General features: G+C 44.5%; 1 protein-coding gene across 2 annotated transcripts in view; it reads left to right on the top strand.

Moving 5' to 3' along the window:
* The window catches only part of Gfra1 (GDNF family receptor alpha 1), a 232,525-nt gene that overhangs the window by 135,275 nt on the left and 69,570 nt on the right, over positions 1-27,680 (top strand).

Below are 27,680 nucleotides of genomic sequence, written 5' to 3'. Positions count from 1 at the left end.
TTTTTTACTGGAAAACTACAGAAGAGGTGTCCCCTGCTGGTTACTTCGATGTTACTATTGAGATTGCCTAGTGTAGGGACTGTACAGTGGCTTCCTGGATGCCGAAAATCACAATTCGAAGGTCAGGGGTCAGAGGTCACATCGTGGCGGGGATGTAGGGGTGAATCTCCGGTTGCCTACACCTAAAGTTGGCAATATGAAGGTAAGGCAAAATGTGAAATGTATGTCAGAGTGTCAGAAGCTCATGGAAAAATGTCGAGTGAGTAAGCATGGCAGATTGTAAGTGACTCTCTTCTGGTTAATACCTGCTCACATTGAGAACATTCTCATACAGAGAAGTGTGATGGTTTGTATATGATTAGCCCTGGGAGTGGAAGGTGTGGAATTGATGGAGTAGGTGTGTCACTGTGGGTGTGGGCTTTAACAGCCTCAGCCTAGCTGCCTGGAAGTCAGTATTCTGCTAGCAGCCTTCAGATGAAGATGTAGAACTCTCAGCTCCTCCTGCACCATGCCTGCCTGGATGCTGCCCTGTTCCTGCCTTGATGATGATGGACTGAACCTCTGAACCTGTAAGCCAGCCCCAATTAAATGTTGTCCTTACAAGAGTTGCCTTAGTCATGGTGTCTGTTCACAGCAGTAAAACCCTAACTAAGACAGGAAGAGACTTAGTGATGTCATCTGTACAGGTACAAACACTCCACTTTCTCCTCTCTGAAACTCCACATTTCTTTTCTCATTGACAGCCTCCTACATTATAAGAACTCCTGGCCACAGACATTCACTCAGACAGACATTGGGATCTGTAGCCTTCAGATCATTCTCTTACATGTTTTTATATTTTTTATTAACATATTTTACTTTTTTATTACTTTTTAATTATGTGTGTCTGTGTCTGTCTGTCTTTGTGCATGAGTTAAATGACTTCAGGAACTGAAAGAAAGCATTGGTCCCCCCTGGAGCTGGGGTTACAGGGCACCGTGAGCGGCCTAACATCCAGCCTAACCTAAGTCCTTAGGAAGAGCAATACGTGTTCGTAACAACCAAGCCTCATGTCTTTATATTTTTCATGGCACGCATGGGTTGACAGGTACATGAGTACTACTATGTGTTCTCACCCTGCTCTAGTTTTACATTTTTATTTAAACATCACCACTTGGTAACCACTTGCCTGCTTCTCCAACACTGTTTTGAAATTTACTCTTTAAAACGTTGCAGTCTTACTCAGTGTGGGTTACATTGTTTCACTGCGTGAACGTACTATAATTTATATTCTCTGTCTCCTGTCACTGAGCATTTGAGACCTAATAATGACTAATCGGAAGTAAGCAATGTACAACAACGTACATGACAATCTGACATACTTAGGTGAGTGACAGATTCTTTGTAGTGAGCATTTCCAAACTCTTGCTCAAGTATTTGCTAAAAGAATTGTGGAAACGTGTGCCTCCTCTTACATTTTTAATTGACAGCTGAGATACCTCAGCCTAAGTTTGTACAATTTGAAAGGAGGTTGTCATTTGCATAATATTATGATATAGATATTTGAATATAAAAGTAAGGATCATAATATTTAACAAAACTCGTGAAATGAAAACAGAATAAAGACTGAGTTCTAGCATCTCTTTACGTAATAGGTTGCTAAGGCTGCTGGGTGTTGCTCAGTGAGTAAGAGCTCTGACATAGTTGACTAGAGTCCGTGAGTTCAATCCCGAGCACTACTACAATGGAGTATTAGCAACACAGGGGCCCACGATGTAATCAGCCCCTACCACTCCAGAGACAGAAGCTGAAGGAAAAGGACTTCAGATTTGTCCACAGTGAAGTTCAGCTGCCCCCTTAGACCATTTGTCAGAAGAATGAAACTCTGTGCTAAGGTTTTCTTAATCATTAAAATATACATCCTTGACCATTTTAACTTGAAATTACTTTGTGTCCTCAGAATTTTATCTTGATGCACTGTAATTCTTTTTTATCATGGTAACCTCTTTATCAGTCACCAGGTGATGTATCTTTGTGTTCATATAGATCTTTCAGAGCACCATGGGACTAACCATGTGACTGAGCACATGGCTGACCATGTGACTAACTAGTCTTTTGCCACTTTAAGACTTCAGGCAGGCATCTCTCAGAATAATTTTGTTGCCAGTTTTTCACCCTCATGGGTTAATGTATCAGTCTTTTCTCTGTGGTGTAGAGGTGTATACATGTCTCAAGCTCGCTGCCACATCTGCTTCCCTTTGAAAGTTTTAAAGTTTTGATTCTTTCCAGTATTTGAAATTTACTTTCAACCACGACTCTCTTAGAGGTCTAATTTATTTCTGTCTACTGTGTGCGCATGATATCTGTGTATGTGTGTGCATATATGTATTTGTATGCATGCTCATGTGTATGGATGTGGGCGTGCACTGCCCCTGTTGCTATGATGGGTTGATCTTACCCTCCTTATACGTTCCCTGCTTCCTGTGCCAGGCGAGCTGGCCCAGGAGCTTTCAGGGACTTTCCTATATCCATGTCTCATCTAGGTATATGAGCCCTGGAATTGTAGACGTGCTCTTCCTGGCTCTTAGGTGACTTTGCAGATTCCAACTTCATGGTTGCATGGTAAGCACTTTACCCACAAAGCAACTTCCTCAACCCTAAAAATCTAATTTTATACAATTTGAGGAGAGAGTCATTGCACAGTTGTTTTTAAAGCAATTTATTTTTTCAATTAATATTTTTTGCCAAATTCATACATACTTTTGAACACATATTTGCATATAATTTTAATATAAAATCAATTGAACATATTAGCTCTTAAGGTCTCAGTTAGAAGGGACTTTTTATTCAGCTCGTATTACCTTATATTGCTTATAAGTAGTCAATACAATGCTCAGGGCATCATTTATGCAGTTAATGTTCATCAACCTAAACTGAATTCCAATATGGTTGGCCTTGGAATAATAGGGACAAATTTTATATTGCTTGGCCTAAACACTGGAATAGGTAACAACATAAACACCGTGAGTTAATCAATGGTACCAAATTATCAGTGCACAGTTAGAGCTTAAACTGTCATTGGCCTACCCGAAGCTTTTATATGGGGAAAATGCATCTTATTAATACTTCCAGGATAGCGTTTTATTTTGGCAGTAAGATCTGGTCTAGCAGAACAACATGGGAGGAATTAAAGATACCTGAGGATCACTGAGATCTACCCACAAAGCCAGACTGGGAGCAAATCCCGGCTCCTTGAGAAGATTCTTATGTTCAAAGAAACTGAAGCATTACTGGTTTGATAGCCTGTTATTCTGTTCTGACAACCAGAGCAGTGATGGAGGGGAGGGGCCGGAGCTCATCACACCTCCTTCAGCAAAGCTATCAGAGTCTGAGGCACAGCCTCACGGGAGAGCATCCTGCTAGAACCATGACCCAGACAACTGGGTTTGTCTATTCCGATCCTTCTGAGGGAGCTTTCTGACTTAATCATGAGTTTCTCCTCTTGTTCTAGGACTCTGACTTTCTTTCTCTGGGTTTTCCAGCACGTTGTCAAGTTTTCCACAGTCACTGAGGGAGGGAAGACTAAAGTAGGGTGAGGGAGCCCTGGCAGCTAGTGACATTTTCTCTCTGTGCGTTGGACTAACATTCAGGTAGTGGCTGCAAGGCATGGACAGATGGCATCAGCTCAGAGTGACAAAGAAATACGGGGTTGTAGCACAGAGACTACTGTCAAGGTTGTTTAGAGATCATTTTGGATACTCAACCAGTTGTTTCTATAGTCTGCCCAAGGGTCAGTGGGCTGGTCATTCTATGCTAAAAGCAACTAAAGAATTTAATTCCCACCCACTTCTTAGTAGAGTCAGTGGCCTTCCAGATGTTAGGGGGAAAACCATGGAGTTAACCGTTACAGTTTGAGAACAGCTCTGCCCAGTGGTCTGAAATCCAGCCTTAAGACCTGGCTCGCCACAAGTCTCCCCAATACCTCAGCTTTCTTCTCCACAGTAATTCAATTTGAACGAACACACACTCGGAGTATATGAACCGTACAACTGGTTTTAGGCAGGGATAAAGCCGAGATCATCCTCCCTCCATCCTGAACGGTGCAATCATTTTTTTTATTCCGTTCTGCTCGGCCCAGGAAGCAATTAAAGCTCCCACAGTATGAAGCATTTTCATCAAGTAAGGCATTAAAAATACCAGCCTGTCAGAGTGGGGAGAGGACCTGGGCTTTACTGCAACTATTCTTCAACTGCACTAGGGCATGACACGGCAAATAGCATTCATTTCATGCAGGGGAAAAAATAAGGCCGGCCTTGGCTTTAATCTTTATTAGGAGGGACCCAGTCCCCGCCGGAATGGGATGAGTGGATGCACCCCATTTAGCTTAAAGTAACAGATCTATAGTGAGTTGTTAATTTGTAGATAAATATGGGTTTTCCACTGTTGATGTTTCTTGATCCACACAAAGTGGTTATATTAATACTGAGACATTATTAATCAATAACCAGGTCTTTAAAAATACATCAGTAAGACTACCCAATTACCTTTAAGTATACATCAAAGGGCAGTTGAGCAACCTGACACACAGCCAGAGTCCATTAGAAGCCACTGGACAGATTAATTAAAATTTTTAGTTACAATGAACTCTTACACCGTGTGGCTGGAGGGTGTGGGGGGAGGGGAGAATGCCTTCGGTAACAAACAACTGTGGCAAATTGAAAACTTAAGAATTTGAAAATACACCTGAGAACCAGAAAGATCTTGTAGATTTCAGGGATAGTGAGACACTCAATAGATCCAGCGTGAAAGGGTTTCCGTTGGGGCAGTAAGCTGAGGGACTCATAGAGAAGGCTTCTCTCCTGGCTATTGAAGGGAAGAAGTGGGGTTCTTAGGTACAACACTAAACACTATCAACAGGAAGTTGTTTTCACTGCGTACCAGTTAAACCTCATTTTGGAAGTAGCCAATTACAGACAAGAGGTTTTATGGCTACATTATTACTGTCATACTATTAGGTTTTCAGCAGTAGAATTCTGTTGGATCGATCCATGCCAGGACATTGATGGATAGCTTTGTTCTTCAAATGTCAAATATGTGGGGCCTCCGTACTTTATGTGTTCACTGACACACTAATCTTGGGTGGATACCTTTCCCCTAGGCCGCGTTCAGCCCTTGCAGAGGTCTGCCCTCCTCCCACAGAAGGCTGCGGAGGAGGGCTTCCGATCGCATTCGAAGGTTTCTTTCTCACCTCTCTCAAAAGGACTGATGAATTGTTGACACTTTAGAGAAGTGCTCACTGCACAGAGGAGACTTCTTGTCTAAGTAAAGGAGGAGTGAGACGTCCCGGCTCTTTAATCCCATCCTAATATGCGATACCACACTGAAATTAGTGATCGATCTCAGACCCCAGCTTAGATTTCTGGAACTTCGTCTTGCTGTTTGATTTGTATTTCCTTTTAAATTACATGTGTCTAGTGTGTGTTTGTGTGTATGTGTGTATGTTTGTGGTATGTATGAGTGTGTGGTATGTGAGTTTGAGTGTGTTGTGTGTGTGTGGTATGTGAGTGTGTTATATGTGTCTGTGGTGTGTATGTGAGCATGTTGTGTGTGTGGGTGTTTGTGTGTGTGTGGTTTGAGTGTGTATGTGTGTGGGGCGGTGTAGTGTGTTTGTGATGTGTGTGTGTGGTGTGTATATGGTGTGTGAGAGTGTGTGTGGTATATGTGAGTGTGTTGTATATGTATGTGTTATGTGCATGTGTGTGTGGGGGCTATGAGTATGTATATGTGCGCATGTGTGGTATGAGTATATATGTGTATATGTATGCATGTGTGTGGTGTATGGTATGGTATGAGTATGTATGTGTATATGTATGCATGTGTGTGGTGTATGGTATATGTGTGTATGTGCCTGTGTGGTGTGTGTGTGTGTATGTGTGTGTGGTGGATGTGTATGTATGTATGTATGTGGTGTAAGTGTGTATGTATGTGTGCATGTGGTGTGTATATGTGTGTGTGTGTGGTGTATGTGTGTATGTGTGTGTGTGGCGTATGTGTATGTATGTGTGTGGTGTGTGTGTGGTGTATGTGTGTGTATGTGTGTGTGTGTGGTGTATGTGTGTGTATGTGTGCGTGTGCGTGTGTGTGGTGTATGTGTATGTATGTGTGTGTGGTATGAGTATGTGTGTATGTGTGCATATGGGGTGTGTGTGTGTGCGTGTGTGTGTGTATGTGTGTGTACATGCCACAGTACGCATGATGACATCACAAGACAAGCCACTGAGAGCTGGTTCTCCCTTCCTGCTATGTGAGCTCTGGAGGTAGCTTAGTGGCGAGTGTCTCTCCCTGCTGAGCCATCTTGGTCTCAGCTCTTATCTTCCGCAAAGCCACTTTCCATCTTCAGTTTCCCCCAGATCCCTTTCTCTGACCTCTATGAACCTCAACCACATGCTAGTCTACAGGCATCTCCAAGTGTGGTCCTGTTTACACCACTGAGTAGAATGAAACACTCCCAGGGTTTGTGGGAGGCTCTAAGGGTGGACACGTTTTTAAAAAAAATTAAAACAAGACGACAGTTTATCTCATACAATAAACTGGCTAAAAACTAGAAGTCATAAGTTCCCACCCAAAAGCCAACTGGGCATCTGTGTTCTTTCCACCCAAGATCTTCTTAGAAGGCACACCCTAGCTCACAGAAATGTCCTCTCCATTCCCGATTCACATGCCCAGACTTGGAACTCCGTGTCCCTAGACCATGAGCCACGTCCAGCTGCCGTCCACACTGTAGCATCTTCCCAGTGCTCTTGGGTAGGCTCATTAGCTGCTGCCCCTGGGGAGGAAGAGACAGTCCTATCTTTGCTGGCAGCTCTGGACAGACAGACATATCAGCAGACCCATTTCCTAAGGCCAAAGGGCCAGAGAAGTCTCATTATTGGGCGGTGAGTTGGTAGGAATACAAAGTCACAGAGATGAGGCTCCTAGGATTCTTTCTGTGTCTGAAAACAAAATTTCCCCCATACACACTGAGCCTGCTTCATTAGTGCAGGGGCAGGGATCCAGGGTATTCTACAGGGTCAACCTCCACTTCAGCTTTTCAGTCCTCAATGGCTTCTGCACAGGAAGGCAGTGTGGCTGCTGCGCTGAGACTGGCAGTCTTTGCTTCTCCTGTGCAGGAGTGCCCTCACCAAAGGGTGACCCTGTAAGTCCCTGGCAAGTCCCGGGGTGCTGGTTGCAGCATTAACGGTTGGCCTGATCCAGGGCACTTGCCTTGAAGGTCACTCTGATCTCTCCAGCCATAAAGCTGATGGAGCCACCCTGACCTCGACTCTCACATTAGCTTCAGCCCAGAGTTAAATGGAACCATTCATGTGGACATTGCTCACAAAAGCTAGCTGCTGGGCTGCCTTTCTCCACTAGAAAAGGCTCGCCCGGAAAGCTTGGAGGAGTTCTCAGTAGAATGCAAGCATTTTTATTGGCCTCTGCTGTGGTTGGTTTTTTTAACTCAGAAACATCCTGACGGAAATAGGAACTTTGGGTGTTGACGCAGTTCTTGGTGAACCCTTGGTTTTTAATTTTCATAAATATCCGTGCAATCAGGAATATAAAAGTTGACATCCTGGTGTGAGAAGCTATGGGAAGCTACTTTTTAAAAGCAGCAGACGCTGTAGTACTCATCTGCCTCAACAGGCTCACAGCATTACATGGACAGGCAACAGGGTGGAGAGAGCCTCCCTTCCTAGAAGTGGTGTGGGTCCCAGTACCACCATGAGGCTAGAAATGTAATTACTCTGCAAATCCCTTGGCAGACAGAGCTGAACCTTAAAGTTACCAGGATATAGAGGAGGTCCTGAATGAGGAATTTTCATGTAAAAATTCCTGACTTTGAACAGTCTTTGAGCTGACTGGTATAGTCTTTCAGATAGGGACCTAACATCGATCAGAGGATACAGATGTGAATGTATTTATTTGCAACTTAAAGCCAGAGAGTGGAGGGGGGGTGGAGAGCAGGAAGACTTCCCATCAACCCATTAAATAAAACTCTGTGCTCTGAGCCACTCTGATGTGTGGATACACATACACAGTCTTGCCCATTCTGCTATGAGCTGCTGCTACAGCTCAGGGGGCTGGCGGTGGGCTCCTGAAAGCAGAGGCAGGAAGGTTGTCCCACTAACATTTTTTACCTTAGCCACCTTGAGAGTGTACAGTCATCTGGTCTACCTTTACTGAGACATGAACAAAGACCGTCAACTGGATCTTCCTGGAGAGGTGGCTGAGCGGTTACCAGCTCCAAATGTGCCTGTCAGAGTCAAGGGAGCTGTGTAAAATATAAGATCCTAAAGGGTTGCCAGGTTTGATAACTCCAGGAAAGAATGGTGGAACACTAAACTCTGTTTATACAAAAAGAGATATTGTATTATACTGCAAATCAGACCGGGAACAAACAAAATCTTACTCATCTAGCTGGACAGGAAACCCTCTGACTGCAGCAGAAACATTGTTTTAAAAGATCGACTTTGCGTCTAGGGGGATGGCACAGGAGCAGGAGGACCAAAGTTGGGATCCTAGAACTCACATGAAAGCTGTGTGGGCCTGGCCAACCACTGCAATTGCATTTTGAGGGGAGTGGAGACAGGGGGACCAAGGAGCAAGCTTACTGGCTAGGCTAGCACAATCAGTGAGCTCCATCTTCAGCCAGAGACCCCTCCTCAGGATGTGGAAAGTGAGGAGAAGGATGCTTGAGGTCTTCTTCAGGTCTTCACAGCACCAGCATACCCATGGATGTAAGCCTATACACAGGAAGTCCCAGTTGTGCCAGCACATGTGCCCTCTCCCTCTCCCCGCCTCAACACACACACACACACACACACACACACACACACACACACACACACACACACACCACAGTGTACATTAGAGAAGGGATAGACAGAATTCAGAACCAATTCACATATCTGACTCACTAAAGGTCATTCCTTCTCCACCAGCATCTTCTGGAACCTAGCCACACGATTCCAAATGTTTTCCCCACCGACTGGCTCCTTCTGTCCGGACCCCAGCTCCTGGCTACGGCCTTTTGTGAACAAAGAGCCCTTTGGATACAGAGTGTTGCTATTATTACTATTCATGCAGCTCCTGTTTATCTTCCCCAAAGAAACAACTGAGCTGTAGCAAATGAGTGATCCTTCCAGGGCTGTGGCTAAGGGAAAAGCCACTGCAGGTGGAGCGGCTTAATGGGGTATTAATTGGAACGCAGGTGAAGGCAGATAGGTAGCACAGCAGGTAGGTAAATAGGCTCGGGGGAGGAAAGGCTTTGAATTTTATGCTCTTTAACTAAAAATAAAGGCTTGATATTTAGCTTATCTTTGCTGAAATCCACACTGTGAGGCCCTGACAACCATGACATCACCATCGATTCATTATCTCAGCACCGGCTCAGCTACTTAACGGGATCTTCAGTCTCGTCCTTCCTCACATTTCAGCGGAGGCCTTGGCTTTAAAATGCAGACTTCTGCCTTCTCTTCATGCCTATCAGAGGCTAGGATAATTTTTGAGAGTTTGGGGTACAAGCAACCTTTGAGTCCCTGGCCATCTTCTGGTTGTATCCAGTTCCTTTCATTTTGGGCCGTAACACTGTGATCGGATAAGGAGCTCACAGAACATACATTCAGACAAACACTTATCCCACGAGACACTTATCCCAGGCAGAACACCATTCTGAGACACATCCTCAGGTAATGGTTCTCAGAAGTAATTTATCAGTCACCCACAGGAACAGAAAACCCCTAATAACATAGGCATATCCCTTCCTTTCTTGTCCTAAGTGTTTGGTCAACATTACCACCTAGCTAAGTGACATTTGGCTTTTAGGCTTCATCCCTGGGGGTACTGGGGCTGCAGAGCTAGCTCAGCAGTCAAGAACACTGGGCTATTCTTCTAAAGGACCCAGGTTCAATTCTCAGCACCCATATGGAGATCACGGCCCTTCATAACTTATGTTCCAGGGGATCTGATGCCCTCTTCTGGCTCCTGTAGGCACTGCATGCAGGTGGTACACAGAAAAAACCCTCAAGTAATTCAGATATTTTTTAAAAAACCATCCCTGATGCAAAGGCGCAGGATTGCTCAGAAATTTTGAAAATCACCTCTCAGATTACTAGGAGAGAGCCTGAAGTCTCCAGAGAGCTGGTAGCCTTCTTAGAGGTAATATTTTACCTTCCCATGATGCCTTACATTAGACATTTCTTTCGTATATTTTAAATTAAAAATCATATAATTTTCTGTCTTCCTTTTCCTCCCTCTAATCCTCCCTATATAGCCTACCTTGCTTGCTCTTGAAATCATGGCCTATTTTTCTTTATATATAAATACTCAGAAACACTTACCCCAGGACCTTCTGGTGGAAGAGCATTTTGAGAACACCTCATCAGGTTCTCTGAAGTTATTTTTCAGTCACCCACAGGAACAAAAAAGCCCTGACATAGAGGATCCACCCCTGCCTTCCTCCTGCTAAGCATTGTCTAACATTACAACGAGCTACTTTTTCAACACTCACTACTAAATGACACACGGCTCTTAAGCCTCATTCCTCGGGCTCTGTGTGTGTGTGTGTGTGTGTGTGTGTGTGTGTGTGTGTGTGTGTGTGTGTCTGCCTGCCTGCCTGCCTGTCTGTCTGGTGTGTGTCTGTATATATTTGGGTGTGTGTGTCTCTGGGGTATGATATGTGTGTGTGTGTGTGTGTGTGCGCGCGCGCATGTTGGGTATGTGTGTCTCTGTGTGTGTCTCTGTGTGTCTGTTGGATGTGTGTGTATGTGTGTGTATGTTGGGTGTGTGTGTCTCTGTGTGTGTCTCTGTCTGTTGGATGTGTGTGTGTATGTGTGTGTATGTTGGGTGTGTGTGTGTCTGTGTATGTGTGAATGTTGGGTGTGTGTGTCTCTGTGTGTCTGTTGGATGTGTGTGTGTATGTGTGTGTATGTTGGGTGTGTGTGTGTCTGTGCATGTATGAATGTTGGGTGTGTGTGTCTCTGTGTGTGTCTCTGTGTGTCTGTTGGATGTGTGTGTGTGTATGTGTGTGAATGTTGTGTGTGTGTGTGTGCATGTTGGGTATGTGTGTCTCTGTGTGTGTCTCTGTGTGTCTGTTGGATGTGTGTGTGTATATGTGTGTGTATGTTGGGGGTGTGTGTGTGTATGTGTGTGAATGTTGGGTGTGTGTGTATGTGTGTGTATGTTGGGTATGTGTGTCTCTTTGTGTGTCTCTGTGTGTCTGTTGGATGTGTGTGTGTGTATGTGTGTGTATGTTGGGTGTGTGTGTGTCTGTGCATGTGTGAATGTTGAGTGTGAGTGTGTGTTGCTGTGTGTCTGTGGGTGTATGTTGGGTGTCTATGTCTGTGTGTGTATATGTTGGGTGTCTGTGTCTGTGTATGTTTGGTGTATGTGTGTGTCTCTGTGTATGTGTATATGTTGGGTATATGTGTTTCTGTGTGTATATGTTGGGTTGTGTGTGTCTGTGTGTCTGTTTGCATGTATGTGTACATACTTTCTCAGTCCACTTAGTACTACTTGTGTATATATGACTATAGGACCGCCCCCTTGTTATTTTAGGGGCCTCATGTCTAAGGCAGAGTATTTCTCCCACTCTGAGCATTCCTTAGTGGTTCTTTGTCTGTGGGTGTCACCCCGTGATATTTCTTCCTTCCATGTCTGTTGACTCTTCTTCTGGTCTTGCTTATGAAGCCATTGTTATTGAGTTATTACGCATGTGGCTTCCCTGTCATTTCTGGGGGACACAAGCTGACCCTTTGGTCTTTATAATCTTTCTGCCTCCTGTCCTGTGATGTTCCTTTTGTTGTAGATGCAGGAGTCTTGCTGTAAATGTATCAGTTGGGGCTGGGCACCACGTGATTACTCTTACTCTGCATGTTAGTTGATTGTAGTTTTCTGTAATGGTCTCTGTCTGTTACAAAGAGAAGTTTCTTTGACGGGTGGTGAGAGAAACAGCTCTCTGTGAGTAGAAAGGTAAATATGCAGATGTAGTTAGGAATTATGCTGGTTCAATGAAGTGCCAGTAGCAGGTTCTTCTCTAGGGCCATGAGTCCTGGGTAGCTGGCTGGGTTTCCAGGGCTGGGAGTGATTTCCCACCTGTTGAATGACTCTTGAGTCCAACTAGAGATCTGTTGGTTACGGCTGAGATGTGAGTGCCACTGTGCACGCTGTCAGTTATTATGCCATTGTGGTTCGTAGGCATCAGAGCTACCTTAAAAATGTAGGCACATTATCTTATAGACAGCCTTTAATTAACAGTAACCTTGAAGATTATCTTTTCAGCCATTTTCTATTCTTCTAATTGGTCTTCTCTGTGGCAGTACGTCGGTGGAAAGTGAGGGAAGTCTTTATTAGTTTGCTGGCCCACATTTGCTGTCTCCCCTGAGGAGAAGCAGCACCTGTTTTGAAGATGTATTTAGTCTTTTACCATTGAAATCACTAAATATCAATAGAGCTTGCATAGGCTAAATATTAGTGGGTTTACTTTTTGTACTCCATAAAAATAAATTAGGTTTATTTTATCATGCAGATCCTTCCGATAGTTGAAGTACTCATTAATTTTACTGCTAATGAGATGTTAGCAATTAAATACCTTTAATTAATGAAAATCAGACAAAAGCAAGGGCTGTTCTCTGTGCCTTCATAAAAGCAGGGGAAATACTTATGTGCCTCACTTTATATGATCTTTGTGGAAAGACCACAAGTCTGAGCTACTTTTCTGGTCCAGAGAAGTCATTAAGAGATCTTGCTTTGGGAAAATGAGAAAAGCAGGCACATTTGGATGGCATAAGAGCGTCTGAGGTTGGAGAAGAGAGGCCCATAACCGAAAACCAGCCCTACATGTAATAGCAAATTTCATGGTTGAGGATGCAGCAGGATTGAATGCAATTAATAGTTCTGTAGCTGTGGCTGAGTTCTGGGGTAGGCCCTGAGCACATAATTAGATTATTAAAAATGGCCTGTCTTAGGCCCACTATTTCTAAATTGAAATCCAATTATGCTTTTATGATTTTTTCTTTTGCTGAAAAATGTTTAGCCGTTTTGCTTGAGTCTGCCTAGAAGATCATTCCTCCCCCTGCCTCAACATTTGCACATGTCACGAGACATTTGCAAACAAATCTGACCTCAATTATCTTGGAATCAATCTTTCATTGGATAGAATATGTTTTAATGAGCGTTTTTATGTCTGATATTATAATGGTATGTCCTAACTTGAGGAAGTAAGGGACAGTGATAGGAACGTAAAAAAAAAAATCTTTTTAATGGAAGGCGTGCATGCTTTTTTTTTTTAAAGAAGACCAAACATGGCACCTTCGCACTCAGAGAGGCAGTATGCCCAGATCTGTGCTGGAGTGAGCTATAAGACAAACTTGGTGCCATTTGCAGTTGTTGGCAGTAGAGCTGTAATAAAGCAGTTGTTTGCAGAGAGATGGCCTCCAAAATCTTGTGCACTCCCGCAGTGTGGATTTAAATGCTAGGTTAAATATTTATGAACCCAGGATTTTTATAATTGATCATTCCATGATTTATACACTGTAATTATAATTAGGTTGAAAGAGATTTTAAAAAGCCAGTTCCCTGGTAGCCAGGGCTATTAAATAATGCTAAGCTGCCAAAATAAAAATTAGGTGGGAACCCAGCCACTGAGTCCTAAGAGCCTGTCCCCAAGTCTGACACAGGAGGAGGTACCACACTTTCCCAGGCAGGTCCCCTGCAGTGCTTCACCTGGGATCATTTGCCAGGCCTTTGTTTCAAACCTAGTTGAACATAAACAAATAGAAAATTTTGAGGAGCTGGTGTATAACAAAAGAAAAAGGTGGGGGAGGTTGGAAAGGTTAATTAAAACTGTAATGATCCCATTTGCTGAGACAGCACTCTTAATCACTGTGGCAGCAAGCCTGGGACTAGCACACCACTTACAAGAGACATCTAATTTCTTAAGGTATGGACACAGTTGGGGAGGGGTGGGGTGAAGGCAGGAGACCGTATGCGAGTTAGGAAATGGCAGTCTCACAGATGGAGATGGCCTTTGAATTGCGGTTAACATTGGGAACTGTCTCTACCAGGTAGAAGAATTATTTACAAATCCGTAAGTGTTCAAAATACTCTCCCTGTTCACAGCCTCAGAGAGCTTAGATATGGTGCCAGGCTTTGAGTAGTTGTGTAGAATGTAAAAGAGGGGGCCAGGCAGGAAACGCACACCGTGTAATACAATAGGTCTGAACCGTGGGTAGATAGGAAAATGGGCTCCAAACAGCCTGCACACGGATCCTAAATGTGATTTTTTTGCACCTCAGCTGGAAAAGGCCAAACCCATGAAGGATCAATTACAAGGGTCACAACCTGTGTGATCAGATTTTGCCACCCGATCCTCTCAGATATCAGATGACTGTCGATGCGAGCTTCTAGAAGAGCTTGCCCACCCCTGGGAAGAGCTTGGCGCCTTGTGCTCATTTTTCATTTGCCGGGCTAATACATTAGAGGGAGACTATTGGAGAAGAACAGTGGTTGTGTTAACATGGCAATTAATCAAGTCGGAAAGAGAGGAGGAACAAGTGTGAGCTCCTTTCTGCAGCCCCACAAAGAAGGGCAAAAAGATAGCCGGAAATTGGCAAGCCTTGGTAAACAGCACTTTCGCGCCACGTCTGGTGAACTTTCTGCCCCATCCGCCACATTTCATGCAGCCCATGCAGATTTTAATGCACTTACTGCTTGGTTCCTCCGCACAATCTGCAGGAATAGATTGCCTGTTGTCATCGGGGCTTCACCGTGAGCAACGCCAGAGTTCTAGCTGGCACTGGTGTTGACCAGTAATGGTGGCATTTTTCTGAGCGTAATGCCGACCAGTCACAGTGGTGGCCTCTATGACTTGGGACAGTGAGGGGATTATTACTTGGGAAAGGGATGTTTCTTGCTTCAGAGACGTTTGAATTCAAATACTTCTCTCAACCCACTGAACATCCCTGACCTGATACATCTTCCTGGGTGGGACAGACCCCGATGTCTGTGCTGCTGCAATTCAGGGTTGACTTTGGGGTCCGTGCACTTCTCGGGTCAGCAGAAAGGCCAGTGCCTTTGAGAGCATAGAATCTCTCTCTGCCTGTGGATTCATTCTGCCCTTGGCCATCGTTCTCAATATTTAAAGTTATAATTTGAAAAAGCAAAGTATATTGTATGGCAAAACAGAGGATATTGAGGATTTCAGGGACTTCATCATTATGTCCTGAAAGTGGGAAAAGCAAGATGTACAGGGGTGAAACTGACTGATACATTGATGCACAGATGATTGAACCGCATTGAGAACTGAAATCTAGCCAAGCCCGAGAGCCTAGGCCTCTAATCTAGGCACTTGGGAAGTTGGCGCAGGAGGATTAGGCTGGGCTCAAAGACAACCTGGATTATTACAGACTTACTCAAAAAGCAGATAGATAGATGATAGATAGATAGATAGATAGATAGATAGATAGATAGATAGATAGATGATAGATAGATGACAGAGATAGATAGATAGATAGATAGATAGATAGATAGATAGATAGATAGGCAGGCAGGCAGTAGGCAGACAGACAGATAAGTAGGTAGATAGATGATAGGTAGATAGATGACATAGATGACAGATAGATAGATGGTAGATAGATAAATAGATCGCTAGATGATAGATGACAGATACATAGAGATAGATGATAGATGACAGACAGATATAGATAGATAGATAGATAGATATGACAGATGGAGAGAAATGACAGATAGATGATAAATGACAGACATGATATAAAGAAATGACAGATAGATAACAGACAGACAGATAGACAGATTCTGACTCCCAATCTATTACTCACAGGCAGCACCTGACTCTTCACTTTGGTCTCTTGCTCCTCCAGTTTTGATTAAAGTCATCCATCTCATGCCCAAGAAATCACAGAAGAACTCCCAGTCAGATGCAGAGCCACTGGAGAGGCTTAAAGAGGGACCAAGGAAGCAATCCTTGCAAAGTAACAGCATGGCAGTGTTGAGCTTCCGAGTAAGAAGCTGGTTAGATGGTGTCCTCCATGACACGGTGTGGGGGCCGGAGCTGTAAAGGAACACAGCTGAACACAACCTCCTGGCTATGCCTTGCTCCTCTGGGTGGGCAGGAAAAAAAGGGGTGGGAATTTCCAGTAAGCAGCCTTCATTTGAGAGCATTTCCATTCAGCCTGCACCCCGGATGCTCTCCCAAGTTAAAGAATGGATAACAGCAGATATAAGGAGAGATTAGAGGAGGAAAGTAAAGCAGGATCTTAGTGCCGAGCTCTGAAAGGCGCCATGGCCAGGATGGTACTGAAAGTCATGGTAAAGCTATCCTAAGCCTTCCCACACCAGTACCAGGGCAAAGAGCCGGGAGTCTAAAGCTTAGGGGTGTCCTGCCCCTCCATGTGGGCCCGAGTGGACAGATGAGCCTGAAGGAGTGTCCCATCTCCTGTGTCCTCCCTCTGCCTGCCAGTCATCTGAGTGGCATGCTTTGCTTCTTGGTTGATAGCGGGGGACCGTTTCACAACATAGAGGTTGAGTATTCTTCAAGACCGGGGCCCAGCACCCCCTTACTCGTTCTGTGGTTTCAGAAGCCTTTATTATCAACTTTGCCGCAGAAAGGTATGTAGCACCAGGATTTCGGAGACAGAGGAAGTAGGGTTTGTGAGGGACCCAGGGGAGGAGGGACTGAGAACTATTTTGTGCTTAAGCAGCTCTGTTTAAAACGAGAGGCGTAACATACTTAATTTTATGACTGTTTTATTATGAAATTTTGCAAGGCTAAAGGGAAGTGGAGGCACTCGAATAGCTAACACAACCCCAATGTCTATAGGCTGACATTGACGTTTGAGGGTGGCTATTCTGTGAGCATTTATCTTCCAGCTCCTCTTAGTTTGTTAGATGCACCTGTCCTTTCAGTACTTAAGCACACATATTCTTAGCCAGTGCTCAACTTCCGGTTTGTTCCCTTTTGGGGGGGGGGGGGGTGCCGCGCACATTACAATACATAAAACCTTGTCTGTGCCACACTTTCAAACATTGACCCAATCTAGGCTGCGTATCAGGTACAGAACATTGCCATGGGGAAAGTTCCCTCTTCTCCCAGTATATCTCTGCGCTCATCTCTAGGAACGACTTGTTCCTGCTCACTTGCACGTGTACGGTTTTAAAACCTCCTATCTTAAGAATTACCCAGAGTGTATGCTTTCTCTACCCACAATGGGGCAATCTAACCAGTGCCCGTGGGCCCCGTGCAGCCAAGGAGAGTTGCCTGCAGCACAGCACAGAGTGTGGTTGTGATTTCTTTCTCCTAATTCAGTGGTGTGATTCTCAAGTGTGAAACTTTGTAGATGGCAAACATCTCCATGTCACAGAGTCAGGAGGCTGAGTGCGCCTGGGCCTAAGACGTCACAGCCTGGGCCGTGGGCTTCCATTTTCTCTCAGCAGTGTTTTGTGATTCACGCCACTGCGTATGTCGAGAGTGGACCCTCGTTTCTTACTCCTTGTTGGTACTTCATTGTCTGCCTGGTAGGCTGCGTTCCTGTCAGTGAATGCACGAGCCGTTCGCAGTTGGGGGTTCATCGTCAGGACACTATCTGGTCGTAGCTTGAGAATTTCAGACAGAACCAACATCACTCCTGGCACTCACCAAGTCTTCCTTGTCTGCCCCTCTCCCTCCCAAATACATTACCTTTTTTTTCTAATTATTATTGTTACATACATGTGCTTCACACACATACATATGCACACAAATGCACACACGCAACCCACTGAGTTTTATGTTAGCCGTGCGCCTTACATACACATGTCAAGGGTTGATGATTTAGGGTCAGACAAGCTACACAGGAGCCTGGAGAAAACAGATCCCCCCTCTCGGCAGCCATTAGCCACACGTAGACTTATACTTGAGGTAGGCCTCGTGGCGCTGTCCTTGTCATTACGCATGTTCTGTTTGGGCAGCCATATTGTCGAGATGGCATGGGCATATCTTCCTAGTCACATCGAGGGCGTGCTACCAGTAAGTATTGCAGATGTCTGATCCTCTTACGTGGGACCATCTGATACTGGGAGAGTTGGTCTTGGGGGTGCTTCTGGGCCCATTCCCCCTCCATTCCTCCGAATCCTGTATGCTGTCCTCAGTATTGCAACCTTGTTAGTGGTCCTAGGTCTTCACTGGTATTATGTCTGATTGATATTATGGTGATCTTTGAGTAGAATGTATGTGTGGTTTGTTGGTCTGTTTTTTGTTTTGTTTTGTTTTGCAGTCAGGATTTTTCTGTGTAACAGCCCTGGCTGTCCTGGAACTCACTTTGTAGACCAGGCTGGCCTTGAGCTCCCAGAGATAGGCCTGCTCTGCCTCCCAAGTGCTGGGATTAAATGCTTGCACCACCCCTGCCCAGCTGTCTGTGCGGTTTTTATAGAACACTGTGAGATTGGACTCACAGACCCCTCTCAGCGCAGGAGAGGCTACGTAATCCGTAATTTCTTTTGCATTTCAAGTTGCTGGTCTTTATCTTAAACATTGCAGCTGATGAATAAAATGTCTCATTGTAGCTTTATCTTGACATTTTTGGTTTTGTTTTGGTTTTTTTTTTTTTTTACATAACTAAAAATGTTGAATTTTTTTTCCCACATGGAGAGGTTTAATGAGAGAAGAAGAGTAGAAGAGGGGAGAAGTAAAGGCCGGCTATCAGCACATGGAGGGGAGGAGGGAGAATGGGGAGAGAAGGGACAAAGGGGAAGAGGTCAAGAGAGCAGAGAAGAGAGCAGAGAAGATGTTGAATACTTAACATGTGCTTATCAGGCACTTACACATTTGCCTTTGTGACATATGTGTTAAAACATCCGGTGTGTTTCGAAGAGGGCACTTTCTTTTACTGTTAAGTTTTAAGCATCCTAACTATTTTCAGATGTTGGTACTTTTATGATGGTATTTGTGGCTATTTTTCCTGAAGGGTGTCGATGTACATCTCTGCCAGCAGGAAGTTTTTAATGTCTGTGAACTCTAACCTAGAGAATTTTTTCCTTGATGTCATTCTATTACATGGCCCTATAACATTTATTGGCTGCCCAGATTATTTTATCTTCTAATAAATTCATGATTTTAGCCTTTATGTTTAAGTCTATCCCCTACTGACTTTATGCATGCTGTCAGGGGGGAGGTGAGAATCTGGGATTTTTGTCTTTTCCTTATTCTGGTGCTGTTTGTTGTGACTCCCTCTCCCCTCCCACCATTGGGGTTCGTTATTATTTGTTTTCAAAACTCAAATGCCTGTGTGTGCCTGGTGTGGCCACCTCACTGAGCCCTGCTCCCTGTTACTGTTGAGGCTGTTTATGCTGGACCACTCTGACTTCATGGATGCAGCTTTTACAGTAAATCTGGAAGCTGCTGGAGCATCTCGGCTTCATCCTCACACAGGTCGCTCCATTACTCTGCATTATTTGTGTTTCCACATGGATGTTAGAATGTGAGCGCCAGTTCTAAAGCGTTAAGGTTTGGAGGTAACTGGTGTCGTTTTTTTTTGGGTCTTCTGATCCATGAACATGGTATGCATTTCCATTCATAATTAGGTATGCATTTCCATCCATAATTACGGTATGCATTCCCATTCATAATTACAGTGTGCATTTCCATCCATAATTACGGTATGCATTCCCATTCATAATTACAGTGTGCATTCCCATTCATAATTACGGTGTGCATTCCCATTCATAATTATGGTGTACATTCCCATCCATAATTACGGTATGCATTTCCATTCATAATTATGGTATGCATTTCCATTCATGATTCTCTTTAATTTTTACCGGCAGTGGCTTTCACTTCTCAGTATGTAGATGTTGCATGCGATGTTGTTTGGTTTTGTTGTTGTTGTTGTTTTATTACTTGTTATACAGGTTGTCTGGTACTATTGTAAGGGGACTTGCATTTTAAGTTCCCCCATGGTTTGCAGCTCTACTAGTTTGTTACCTAACAATTACACCTAACAATTAAATTTGAGGTGTGAGGTGCTGACTGCATGTGACACAGTTGTCGCGTGCATCAGTACCACAGCTGTGGCTGTGACCTGCTCAAGACCAGCCCACTCAGCACTACGCACGGACTGGCAGCATGACCCATGGACTGGGGAATGGGTGATGGATGGGGAGGGGTGGCTGCCCAGGGAGGGCAGAATCACCCTCATTTAGGGATGTGGCCACTGGTGGGTTGCCCATGCCCCATGGGTGCCCCCGCACACATGTGCGTGTGGAGTAATCACCGGACTCGGGGTCATCAATGACACGGAATAAACCTGTGAACTCAAGAAGGTACAGTTGACTTTTAGGTTAATTCTACTGTATCGTTGGCAGGTAAATCTAGTTATTCTAGTGGTTTCATTCATTCTTTGGGATTTTTGAAGTCATCTGCAAACAGACGTGTTTCGGGTGCGTGGGCTTTCTATTACACAGAGTGTTTCTATTTCTGCTGCTTTATTACTACGGTTAAGTCCTCTACGACAGTACTGAGTCTGCATGGCCTTTGCTCCCGGTCTTAGGTGGGGACATTATTTTATTACGAGATATGATTTTATCTGTGTGTCATAGCTTATCTTTTCTCAAACCGAGAAAATCATTTTCTATTCTTAGTTTGCTGAACATTTGTTTTGAGCGAGGGTTGAAATGCGTTTTGTTTTTGTCTACTAAAATATTCTGTGTTTTTTTTTTTCTTCTTGGATTCTGCTACTGCAGAATCTCGATTTTTAAGCATCAAATGTATCTCGGGTCCTTGGGGAAATGTTGGGTTACCTTACATATTGCTAACATAGTGCTAAACAAGTACTCAGATTTGGGGGAGATGGTTACATCTGTTTGTCGGGAATGGGAGTGTGCTGCTTGCCTGTTTTCCCTCAGGTGGGTTCTTGTGTTTAGATTTTGCTGGTCTCACGGAGATGAGAAATGGCAGTGGAAGTGTTCTGGTTCATAAGGGTAAGAAATGGGACAGAAGTCACATATGACCTACGAGGTGGAAATAAATTAGGTTTGCCCCACCAAATGTGCCGGGTTGTACACTTTGGAATTAGTCACAGGCTATGAGGAGTAGCAAGGAGATGGTGTACTAGCCGGGCTTATGTAGGCCAGAAAGCAGAATCAGCAGAAAGGGAGGCAGAGTTACACCTATGGCCAAACGAAGTCAGCCTTGAACATTTGGTTCAGACATAAATGTACTGTTTCCACTTTATACAAAACTTTCCCTTTAGAATAGTGAGGTGAGTGTGTGTGTGTGTGTGTGTGTGTGTGTGTGTGTGTGTGTGTAAACATTAAGGAGAAGGGGGAAGACTGGGCTGAGGCGATGTCTCTGTTTGTAAAACATTGGCTGCATTAGGATGGGGAACTGAGCGCAGAAGCCCAGCATCCAGATGAAAGCACACACAGCAGAATCTGTGATCCCTTTGCTAGGCTGGAGGAGACAGACAGGTTCCTGACGCTCCCGGGCCAGCCAGTGTAGTTGAATATGTGTGCTCCAGGTCCTGTGAGAGATCCTGTCTCAAAACCTAAGAGGAAAACAGCTGACATTGCCCTCACGCTTCCCCGTGTACACGAAGACACCTGTGCATGTGCCTAAACATGTACTTCTCTCTCTCTCTCTCTCTCTCTCTCTCTCTCTCTCTCTCTCTCTCTCTCTCACACACACACACACACACACACACACACACTAACACTAACACAAAGAAGGAAAAAAAATAACTTGCTTATGTCATTTTATAAACGTTTTTAACAACGTTAGGGAACACAAACGTATACATCTCCCAAATGTTTCTTAAGCCGTATGTGGCTGTATGGATTACCTCCAGAGAAGAAGAAATTCCGAGGGTGCCATGGGTTGACTTGTTATTTGTATTATAATGCTATCTTTGATTTGTAAACAAAAAGAGCCTTTGCCTGTTCACACACAATTATGAAAACAACTTACAAATAAACAGCAGAAGGGCAAACTTTGAAACCAGCAGAAGCAAATGAACAACATTCGTTTGATGCAAAGGGTGACATTGCTCTATGGAGCTAAGAGAATTCTTACCTGGCGCTGGATGTGAGCTTGGGCCCTTTTTCGTTCGGCGAGCCTGTGATACTTGGTCCACGCAGTGACATCTTTGCTGACACTGTTGTCTACGTGAGGTCACAGGCACGGTTGGGCCGTGTGTCGCTAGTACATCTTTTATGTGTAAACCACCTCTGTATCACAACTGTTTTTGTTTTATGAAGACTTCAGAAGATACCTTTCATTAAATATCAGCGCACACACAAAGGTACCATCATGTCTCCTCAAGGGTCTACCCCAGGGGATGGGAAATAAGAATTTATTAATTTTCACTTAGCATAAAGCATTCGCAGAGGAGAAACCAAGAGGACTGTAGACATGCAAAAACACAAACCACCATCCTTGGGTCCAACAGCCCAGCATTAGAGATCTCAAGGGCTCAGGGATCATGTGCCTGTCGTGTACGAAGCCTGAGTGCCTTCCCTCGGCACCACACAAACTTTGTGGTGACACACACTAGTGATCTCGGCACTCCATAGGTATAGGCAACGGGATTAGAAGGTCAAGGTTGTCCTTAACTAGAAAAGCACTTCAAGGCCAGCCTGGGGTGCATAAAGCCATGAAAAGAAATTGCCAGGCAGTGGTGGCCCACACCTTTAATCCCAGCACTTGGAAGGCGGAGGCAGGAGGATCTCTGAGTTCAAAACCAGCCTGGTATAGAAAGTGAGTTCCAGGAGAGTTGGGACTACACAGAGAAACTCTTGTCTCAAAAAACAAACAAACAAACAAAAGAACTCTTTAAGGTGTAGGCCGTCAGTGTTAACCAGGTCCAGAGACTGGTGTCTGTGTCAGGGCTCACAGTGGTTGTGCTGTGTGTGCGTGTGTGTGTGTGTGTGGGGGGCTCACGATGGTCAGTGTCTGTCTGTGTCAGGGCTCACAGTGGCTGTGCTGTGTGTGTGTGTGTGTGTGTGTGTGTGTGTGTGTGTGTGTGTCAGGGCTCACAATAGCTGTTGTGTCTGTCTGTGTCAGGGCTCACAGTGGCTGTGGCATCTGTGTGTGTGTGTGTGTGTGTGTGTGTGTGTGTGTGTGTGTGTGTCAGGGCTCACAGTGGCTGTGCTCTGTGTGTGTGTGTGTGTGTGTGTGTGTGTGTGTGTGTGTGTGTGTGTCAGGGCTCACGATGGTCAGAGTCTGTGTCAGGGCTCACAGTGGCTGTGCTGTGTGTGTGTGTGTGTGTGTGTGTGTGTGTGTGTGTGTCTGTGTCTGTGTCTGTGTCTGTGTCTGTGTCAGGGCTCACAGTGGCTGTCTTACTCTGAGAGTCCTGGATTCTGAGAGTGGAGCAGAGAAGCAGACATAAAGAACAAGGTGGGTAGAACCTACCAGGAGCACTTGATGAACTGACAGGGCTCTGGAGCAGCTGCACTGACTACCCTGAAAGGTTTCAGGTGCTGCTTACAGGTGCCTCCACATTGAACCTGCAGGGGTTGGAAACCAGAGGCAGAAACGTGAACCTGGGAGCAGAAACTTACAGCTTGTGGTGCCAGACTGTAATGCAGTTTCCCATTGGAATATTTTCTTAAAACCCTGTTTTGTTTTGTTTCTTTCATTTTTTAGAAATTTTATTTTTCTTGGATATCTTATGTATTTGCATTTCCCCTTTCCTCCTCTCCAATAGTCCCTTCCCCCCACTCCAACCTCAACGCTCTGGCATTCCCCTACATTGGGGAAACAAGCCTTCACAGGACCAAGGGCTTTTCCTCCTATTGATGCTGGATAAAGCCATCCTCTGATACATATGTGGCTGGAGTCATGGGTCCCTCCATGTGTACTCTTTGGCTGGTGGTTTAGTCCCTGGGAGCTCAGGTGGGGTCTGGTTGGTTGATATTCTTGTTTTTTTTCTATGGTGTTGCAAACCCCTTCAGCCCCTTCTGTCTTTTCTCTAACTCCTCCCTTGTTCAGTCCAACAGTTAGCTGTAACCATCGTCATCTATATCAGTAGGGCTCTGCCAGAGCCTCTCAGGAGACACCCATATCTGGCTCCTGTCAGCAAACAGTTCCTGGCATCAGCAATAGTGACTGGGTTTGGTTGGCTGCACATAGGATGGATCCCCAGGTGGGGCAGTCTCTGGATGACCTTGTCTTCAGACCCTGCTCCACTCTTTGTCCCAATATTTCCTCCCGGATTTTGTTCTCCCTTCAAGAAGGAATGAAACATCCACATTTTGGTCTTCTTTCTCCTTGGGCTTCATATGATCTGTGAATTTTTTCTTAGGCATTCCAAGATTTTGGGCTAATTTATCCATTTATTAGTGAGTGCATACCATGTGTGTTCTTTTGTGACTAGGTTACCTCACTCAGGATGATATTTTCTAGTTCCATCCATTTGCCTATGAATTTCATAAAGTCATTGTCTTTGATAGCTGAGTAGTACTCCATTGTGTAAATGTACCACCTTTTCTGTATCTATTCTTCTGTTGAAGGACAGCTGGGTTTTTTTTCCAGCTTCTGGCTATTATAAATAAGGCTTCTATGAACATAGTGGAGCATGTGTCTTTGTTATATGTTGGAGCATCTTTTGGGTATATGCCCAGGAGTGGTATAGCTGTGTTCTCAGTTAGTACTACATCCAATTTTCTGAGGAAACACCAGACTGATTTCCAAAGTAGTTGTACCAGCTTACAATCCCACCAACAATGGAGGAGTGTTCCTCTTTCTCTACATCCTCTCCAGCATCTGCTGTCACCTGAATGTTTGGTCTTAGCCATTCTGACTGGTATGAGGTGGAATCTCAGAGTTGTTTTGGTCTGTATTTCCCTGATGACTTAGGGTGTTAAACATTTCTTTAGGTGCTTCTCAGCCATTTGGTATTCCTCAGTTGAGAATTCTTTGTTTAGCTATGTATCCCATTTTTAATAGGATTATTTGATTTCTCTGCAGTCTTAACTTCTTGAGTTCTTTGTATATATTAGATATTAGCCCTCTATTGGATGTAGGATTGGTAAAGATCTTTTCCCAATCTGTTGGCTGCCATTTTGTGCTATTGACAGTGTCCTTTGCCTTACAGAAGCTTTGCAATTTTATGAGGTCCCATTTGTCGATTCTTGATCTTAGAGCATAAGTCATTGGTGCTATGTTCAGGAAAATTTCCCCAGTGCCTATGTTTAAGGCTCTTCCTCACTTCCCCTTCTATTAGATTCAGTGTATCTGGTTTTATGTAGAGGTCTTTGGTCCACTTGGACTTGAGCTTTGTACAAGGAGATACGAATGGGTCAATTTGCATTCTTCTACATGCTGACTACCAGTGGAACCAGCACCATTTGTTGAAAATGCTGTCTTTTTTCCATTGGATGGCTTTAGCTCTTTTGTCAAAGATCAAGTGACCATAGGCATGTGGGTTCTTTCCTGAGTCTTCGATTCTACTCTTTTTCCTTAGAAAAACTCCTTGAAATTTTGGAGGTACTTCTGTGTCTTTAGTTTTTGTTTTCTAAAAACTATTTTTGAAGTTATGATAAGAATATCTAACGTGCAATCACCCCTTTCCCCTGTAATTTAAAATAAGTTTATTTATTACATTTTGGTTTATTTTGTGTGTTTACAGAAGGCGAGAGAGAGCTATGGTGTGGAGGTCAGAGGGCAACTTGTGTTGGCTGGTTCTTTCCTTGCACCCTGTGGGTCCCTGGGACTAAACTCAGGTCATCAGACTGGACAGTGAACACCTTTATCTGCTGAGCAATCTCTACCCCGGCTCCCCCAACCCCCTTATTGAAACATAAGACTCAATACAAGACCAGTAACTTTAGACAGATTCTTGTGTGGAAGATCTCTCAACTTGAAGCTGGAATTTTGCTCCTATCGGATGGCAACTAGCTCTGTCCCCTACCCTCAGCCCAGACATAATACTGCTCGAGTTGCAATATCTACCATCCTCCCACGAGTGGAATCACGTTTGCTTTTCCTTCAGACAAGGACTCATTTCATTTAGACCGATGTCCTCAAGTTTCTTCTATATTGTCACAGGTTGCAAGACTTCCTTCCTTTTTTTTTTTTTAAGCAGAGTAATGTTCCCCGTACCCTTATGTACCCATTGCTCTAACTTTCAGCCTCACCCAACCCACCTGGATCCTTTCCTTTCTTGTCAGTTCTCCAACCTCTTGTAATTTCCCAAGTGTCTGCCTTCAACTGGGGATTATGTTAAGAAAGAGAGAGAGAACAGGGAGGTGCCTAGCCTGAGGAGACTTGCTGGGAATCCAGTCTGCAGGGTGCCAGTTTGCTGCATCCTGCTTGCTCTTTAACGGTCATGGACATAGCTGCCAGTCAGCTGCTGTGGGCCACCTTATCAGAGAGTGAGCTCTGAAAGGTTCTTTCACTTCACTTTCTCTAGAGAATCTCCTTCATAAGGGTTGTGAAAGTTACTTCTAAATGTCAAGTAGCCACAACCTAGAATTTCCAGAGATGAGTCTTAGTTGAGTAATGGTTCTTATCAGTTGCTCAGTGGGCATGTCTCTGGGACATTTTCTCGATTGTTAATTGAAGGAATTAACTGGAGGAAGACCTAGCCCACTGTGGGCGGCACCATTCCCTAACTAGAGGAAGCAGGGTGACTGTAGAGTGAAGAAAGCTAGCAAGCGGTCAGAATTCATTTCTCTCTGTTCTTGGCTGTAGATGTGACCTTATCCTGGCTTCTCCAGGCTGTGTTCTGGAACACAGTAAGCCAAATGGACCCCCCCCCCCCCCCGCGCTCCGCATTGTCTTTTTAGAGACAGCTATTTACAGTTTACAGTTATTTGAAACTTCTCCATTGCGATTGGTCCAGGCAGGCTTGGTCCAGGCAGGCGTGCGGCCACCTAGTAGAATCTGCCTCCTGGAAGCCCTCACCCAGACCATTCAAAAGCGGTCCCCTGTGGAGGGCACTGGTTTTCCGTGCAGTGTGGGCATAGAGAGCCTGAGCAGAAGGCAGCATATGCTCTGTGGTGTTCTAAAGCCGGTGGAGTACAAGCCCAGGAAAATCCTATCCAAAAGTCCTAGCTGAGTTCTCCTAGCCAGGGTTCACAGAGCCGACAGTTTGCATGTGGCGAGTTAAGTGGTAATGGAGGTTTGCAGATTTTTATGTGCTTTGCTCTGGTCTTTGTCCAATGGGCTGCGAGCTGAAACTTAGACATGGATTCTCCAGAGTTGCTTCTGTCAGCTTAGAGAGGCTGGCATAATATTTTATCTTCTGGGCTCAAATAACCATGTAATTACTCCGTAATCATATAGTAATTAGCATGTTCTATACGCATTTATTACATAATTATATTCCTGGAGGATTGCGTGACAATTATACTCGCGTTCACCATATCATTTTATATACTGTATCGTGAACAAGTATGTAATTTGTCACTGTTTTCTTTGATCCTGATTTCCGTTTACCAAGCAGGAGCTGAAAGCAGTTCTCCAGTTGCCCTGTTTACTGGTAGACTGGACAGGTGCCCGGGTTCCCATGGCCTGGGTCCACGGCTGTACACAGACATCTAGGGATAACTGTAGGTTCTTACCCTTGGCACCCTAATACCTGCTCTTTGGTGTGGACCATTATGTTATGAGCTTTGAAACTCCCTGAGTTCGAGAGTGCACATGCGGCCCGGCGAATGGCAAGGCCTCGGTG

The sequence above is a fragment of the Rattus norvegicus genome, chromosome 1 (assembly GCF_021556685.1).
Source record: "Rattus norvegicus strain SHRSP/BbbUtx chromosome 1, alternate assembly SHRSP_T2T, whole genome shotgun sequence".
Lineage (NCBI taxonomy): Eukaryota > Metazoa > Chordata > Mammalia > Rodentia > Muridae > Rattus > Rattus norvegicus.
This window is presented reverse-complemented; position numbering and strand designations above follow the sequence as displayed.